The sequence below is a fragment of the Micromys minutus genome (assembly GCF_963924665.1).
Source record: "Micromys minutus genome assembly, chromosome: 3".
Classification (NCBI taxonomy): domain Eukaryota; kingdom Metazoa; phylum Chordata; class Mammalia; order Rodentia; family Muridae; genus Micromys; species Micromys minutus.
This window is the reverse complement of record NC_137972.1, coordinates 26,075,024-26,081,546: the sequence shown is the minus strand read 5'-3', so window position 1 is coordinate 26,081,546 and position 6,523 is coordinate 26,075,024. Positions and strand designations below refer to the sequence as shown.

The following is a 6,523-nucleotide window of genomic DNA, read 5'->3' as shown; positions in this document are numbered from 1 at the left end:
CTTTCAGGATGAGTGTACATCACTGGCTGGGGCCAGGGTGCTGAGGATGCCTCATTTTTCAGATATTCCCGGACTTGACCTTATAAAGGGAGAGGAAGTTTAACTGGGCTACATGACCACCTCCAGTGGGCAGAGGTGGGGTGCAGGGCTATGTGCACAGAGACTGCAGGCCTGGGGCAGGGGGAAGTGATGCATGAAATGTCCCAGGTTCCCAAAGGGGTCGTGACCCACAGATTGAGAGCCATTGATCTAGCTGAAGCCAGGCCTGTCAGTTTATGCCTGTGATCCCGATACTCAAGAAGCCAAGGCAGGGCTGTGTGAAGGGCTTCCTGCACAAGTCTTTCTACTTGAGTGTGATTTCTGAGATCCACATAAAAGACTCTCTAATCTCCACACATGCGTTATGATGTATGTGTGCACACTAATACATTTTTTATATAAAAAGAAGCTAAGAATCATGGTGGTGCATGTGTTTAATCCTAGCACGCAGAGGTATGAGGACCTCAGACTTTGAGGCCAGCCAAAGAGGGCTACATAGCAAGACCCTGTTTCAAAAAATAAAAAAAGAGAGGGAAAAAGATCACTGGGAAGTTCAGCTAAACCATGTTGCAGGGGAATTGGTCTCACTTAATCTTGTGGAAGGAGAGAGACCCCAGATGGATGAGGATGCAGGAGGCCTTTGTGAGACTTTATGGTAATCTTGTTCTAGGCACTGTGTTAAGTAGCTGGAACTATAAAATGCAGTGGCTACACTAAAATTCACTGGGCATTAGCATCACCTGGAGGGCTTGTTAAAATAGAGGTTGCAGAGTGTGTGGCTAGGGAGCAGAGGGACTAGGGGTAGCCGACCTGGAGCAAGAGAAGGGTGGAGGCATGTCCCTTTCACAGGGTTACCTAAGACCATCAGTTATGAAGTAACAATGAAAATAGTTTTATGTCTGGGGGTCACCACAACATGAGGAACTGTATTCATAGGTCACAGCATTAGGAAGGTTGAGAACCACTGGTCTAGATTCTTCTGAAGATAGGAGAAATTAGTCCTCCTCAGGCAGCCTGTCACTATTGGAGAACAGCCATTAGCCCTGTCTTCCTCTCCTTTGAGTCATACATTAAGATAAACTCCTCTTCATGTGCTGTGACTTTGTATCTCTTCACCTTACTTTCTAGACTCATCCAAACAAATTCTAACTCCATATCCAGCATAAATACCTGTTCAAAGCATCGGGCTACAATTTCTGGCTACAATTCTGGGTAGTGTCTGTTTAATCACTCCAAAAAGATAGAGTTCATTTAAAAAAAAAAATAATAACAAAAACAAAACATGGCTAACATTCCAGTTGTACCATCAGAGTTGTATAGAGTCAAAGAGACACCAAAGTAAGTCCTGTGTAAAATGGCTTCAGATGACTGAATTGGTAATCCTCAGTGCAGGCAGCATAGCAGAGTCACCCGAGAGCTCTAGAAGCACATTATTACTAGGCAAGTGTATGAGTGTGGGCCTGCGCATTCCATGCTGTGCATACAGGAGCGGAGACAACTTTGAGATGCCAGAGCTCTTCTGCCATGTGGGTTCAAACTCAGGTTTTCAGGCTTGGTAGCAAGCCACTGAACCATCCTGTCAACCAAGAGACAGACCATAAACCATAAACCTTGCCTGCCATTACCATTCTAGATAACCAAGTCTTAAAGAATCTCAAAGTGGAGCTCAGCTGTCAGTGTACCTCTTTCGGAATACAGGATTCAGTGATTTTTTTTTTTCTTTAGAGGCTTGCAGAATTGTGCAGCCATCACCCCACACGAACTATAGAGTGTTTACGTAAACCCCTTTTGCAGTTGCTCCCTCTGTCTACTTCCAGTCCCAGGCAGCCAGTAAGCAATGTACAGATTTGCCTTTTCTAGGATGGCGCATCGGGATTTCTTTTGAAGCTCTCAGCTTATTTAAATAGGCAGCGGCGGTGCAGGACCACGGCGTGAAATTCATTGAGCAGTCCTAGTGGATACTAAGAACTGTATGTAATAAGGATACTGCACACGGTTTTATGTTTGTGACCACACCCATCCTGATGCAAGGATCCCTCACTGATATAACTGAGATCATTAATTTGATAGTGGAGTTTAATTGGCAGTTCTAGTTCACCATATACATTTTAGTGTCGTATTCAAAATTGCCTCCCAATCTCTCTGGTTCTTTTAAAAACCTCTCTAGCAGAGTGATGGTGTATGTCTCTAATTCCAGCACTCAGGAGGCAAGACAGGCAGATCTCTATGAGTTTCACACCAACCTGATGTACTGAGTGAGTTAGTTCTAGGACAGCCAGAGCTGCAAAATGACTTTGTCTTAAAGAGGGGAAGATGGGGAGGTGGCTCAGAGGTTAAGAGTGCTGGCCGCTCTTCCATAGATCTTAAATTCAATCCGCAGCAACCAGCCACATGATGGCTCATGACCATCTGTGATGAAATTTGGTGCCCTCTTCTGGTCCGCAGGCATAAATGCAGGCAGAACACTGTATACACAATAAATACTAATAACAAATTTTTAATCAAAGCCTCTCTAGGCAGCTTTTCTCTCCCTAGGCTGACAGTGCTTGAAGGTATACGAGAAACATCTGCCTAATGTGATCTCCAGAAATGTGTCCTTGCCATTCTTAAAGTTATCTGGGGGTTGTTACAGTGGCACAGCAGGTAAAGGCTTGTTTGACCCGAGTTTGATTCCCAGAACCACGTGGTGGAAGGAAAGAGCTGACTCCTGCAGGTGGTCCTCTGACCTCCTACACACACACTAAGTAACTAACAAAATGTAGGTATTAAAATGATTTCCCTTAGGCTCTTGCACAAGGGTGCCCCTTTCCAAGGCATTTCCTTTATAGATGCACCAATGGTTCCCAAATGTCCTTTTAAAGGATATTGTTTTGATGCCTGAACATCTGCTTTGAAGCTTATTGGCTTAAAGATGCCATTTAACTCCTCGTGGGTCATGTACTTTTAAGCTACAATAATTAAAAATAATTTTCCACACAAAAGGACCACTAGCAAGAGTTAGTGTTTTTGTTGTGGTTATTTTTTTTTTTTACATTATAAATCATGATTTATTATATTATTTATATACATATAATTTTGTTTTGTTTTGTTTTCTTTTTTTCTTGAACTTCACACAGTCTGTGAGTTCTTGCTGGGGCAGTCTGGGCCTCTGGGGTTAGCATCCCACTATCAGTGACTGCATATTATGTCTGTTCTTTTGTGACTGGGTTATCTCACTCAGGATGATATTCTCTACATGCATTCATTTTCTTAAGAATTTGGTTAAGTCATTGTTTCTGGTGGCTGAGTAGTACTCCATTGTATAAATGCACCACAATTTTTGTATCCATTCATCTACTGAAGGACATCTGGGTTCTTTCCAGCTTCTGGCTGTTATAAATAGAGCTGCTATGAACTTTGTGGTTGTTGTGGTTATCTTGTTGGGGCTTTTCTCTCTCTCTTTCTCTCTCTCTCTCCTTTTTTTTTTTTTTTTTTTTTTTGGGTTGGTTGGTTGTTGATTAGTTTTGGTTTTTCAAGATAGTGTTTCTCAGTGTAACTATGGCTGTCCTGGAACTGGCAGTCTGGCCTCAAACTCCTGAGTGCTGGTGTTAAAAGCTTGTGCCACCACACCCTGGCTTTGCTATTTATTTTGAGGAAGCTTTCTTCATATTTATCTAAACAAATGTGTTTAGAGATTTCACACTCAAGGTACCTTTGTACCTTGCCTTTTAGTTTGTTGAGAATATTGGTATGTAACCATAAATACAGATTTTATCAGTTTTTAAAGGCTATTCATTTGCATTATGTAGATTCTTGATTTTTTTTAATGTATGTATGTGAGTACACCTGTAGCTGTCTTCAGACACACCAGAAGAGGGCATCAGATCCCATTACAGATGGTTGTGAGCCACCATGTAGTTGCTGGGATTTGAACTCAGGACCTCTGGAAGAGGAGTCAGTGCTCTTAACCACTGAGAGATCTCTTCTCTACTTTTCACACCACACTCCCTTTTCTATTTCTCTCCCTCTTCTTTCTTCCTGTCTCCTGTCACTTACATACACAATAATAAGATTTTAAAAATGAAATATTTTAAAAGTGAAATATAACTTTTATTTCCAAGATAATAATCAACAGTGGAGAGGAAAGCTGCGCCAACAATGAAAAAAATTTAAATACTTAAGGATCCAGACATAAGGGCTGGACAGATGGCTCAGTGGTTAAGAGCACTGACTGCTCTTCCACAGGTCACGAGTTCAATTCCCTATAACCACCATTATGGTCTGCACCCATCTGTAATGGGATCCGATACCCTCTTCAGAACACAACTCATACATTAAATAAATAAATTTTGACCCCGGGAGAATCCGTGTTGAAGCACATAGCATTTAGCGCCTCTATCAAAATGAATGGGAACCAGAAATTAGATGTTTATAACCAAGAAAAGCAGAATTTCATCTAGCACTTCCCTCAGATCGTCAAGGTGCTGACTGAGGATGAGCTGGGACGCCCAGAGACAGGGGTGTACCCGGCTCAAGGAGGTCCTGGAGTACAATGCTGTAGGCGGCAAGTACAATCGGGGTTTGACGGTGGTACAAGCCTTTTAGGAGCTGGTGGAGCCAAGGAAACAGGATGCTGAGAGTCTGCAGCGAGCCCTGACTGGGCTGGTGTGTAGAGCTGCTCCAGGCCTTCTTCCCTGTGTCAGCTGACGTCATGGACTCTTCCCTCACTCGCCTGGGGCAGATCTGCTGGTATCAGAAGCCAGGCATAGGCTTGGACGCCATCACTGATGCTCTGCTTCTGGAAGCCTGCATCTACCGCCTGCTGAAGTTCTACTGCAGGGAGCAGCCCTACTACCTGAACCTGCTGGAGCTCTTTCTACAGAGTTCCTATCAGACCGAGATCGGGCAGACGCTCGACCTCATCACAGCACCCCGGGGCCAAGTGAATGTTGGTAGATTCACTGAAAAGAGGTACAAAAATATAGTCAAGTACCAGACAGTTTTCTGCTCTTTCAAATAAACCTTCCCCACCCCAAGTTGCTTTTGTCATGGTGTTTCATCAGAGACACTGAGACAGGCCCGGAACATGGCCGGGTTGTCCCTCCCTGCATGGAACACCCAGAAAGGCCACAGTGTTGAAATGTGGAAGAGAAGTTAGAATTGTGTTGGAGATTCCAAGATGTTAGAGATGCCAGAGCCGTGGAATCCATGCCGAGGAGAGCTGCTTTTGGGGAATGGAAGTAGGTCAAAAAAAAGGAAGGAAGGAAGGAAGGAAGGAAGGAAGGAAGGAAGGAAGGAAGAAAGAAAGAGAAAGAGAGAGAAAGAAAGAAAGAAAAAGAAAGAAAGAAGAAAGAAAAAGAAAGAAAGAAAGAAAGAAAGAAAGAAAGAAAGAAAGAAAGAAAGAAAGATGTTATAAGACCTCTAAGCCCTTAGACTTCAGACAGTAAGCTATAGGATTTGGAGTTTGCCCTGCTGGATTTTTGGTCTTTGGTCCAATATTTCCTTATCATGTATCCTTTCTGCTTGGGTAGTAATAAATATTGTGTGCCATTATTAGCTGGAAGTATATAATTTGCTTTTTGATTTTACAGGCTCACAATTAAGAGAAATTGCTTTGAGTCTTAGAAGAGATTTTTAAACTTTGAGGGGGCTTAGGGTTTTTGGTTTTGTTTCATTTTGTTCTTTTTTGTTGGTTTTGAGACAGGGATTTTCTGTGCAATCCTGGCTGTCCTGGAACTCACTCTGTAGACCAGGCTGGCCTCGGGCTCAGAGATCCTCTGCCTCTGCTTCCTGAGTACTGAGATAAACCATAGATTATTAAACCCAAATTAAGGACACCAGATCATAAAGCTAAACACCACTTTTAGAATTTTTTTGTCCTTTAAATAACTATCCCTCTTTGGCCTCCGTGGACACCAGGTCTGCATGTGACACAAAGATATGCATGTGGGTAAAATGCCCACATACATAAAAGGAAATCATTCAGTTAGATCCTTTCTAGTAAGAGTTTCCATATAACTCACCCAGTGTTCAGTAGCTAAATAGAGATTGGAGGCCACTAAAGATGCACCTCCTTCCTAATGGGCCTCTTGGTGCACCACCTTCCAAGAAAAGCATGATAGTTGTCCCCGCAAGATTTAAATTATCATATAAAAGGTGGAAATTTCAAGGATTTGTTGAGACCCATTGAGTGAAAGCTTCATCCTGGTCAAAATAACTCTTCCTTTAAGAGTTACTCTAGCTACGACTGTCAGTCACCTACCCAGGAAGAATCAGAAAAGCTGATTTATGCTAAGGAGATGGGAGGAGTAATTATCCCCATCATGAGATAATGGATTTATCTTTCCCAGAGTCCTTCCTCATACATCGGCTTCCAGAGTTTCTCCCATGCCCCGCTGCTAAGCTTGCTCACCTTTCTGAGATTTCCTGGGTTGGTACTATGAATATTATACATGCAGGGCTGGTGAGTTAGCTCACCTTTAAGAGCACTGGCTACTCTTCCAGA

At 42.8% G+C, this 6,523-nt stretch overlaps 1 pseudogene across 1 annotated transcript; it reads left to right on the top strand.

The window, feature by feature from the left end:
* Positions 1–4,406: 4,406 nt before the first annotated feature.
* Positions 4,407–5,038, top strand: LOC308418864 (farnesyl pyrophosphate synthase-like; annotated as a pseudogene). The gene has a single exon. The product of its transcript is annotated as a farnesyl pyrophosphate synthase-like (transcript).
* The last annotated feature ends 1,485 nt before the right edge of the window (positions 5,039–6,523 follow it).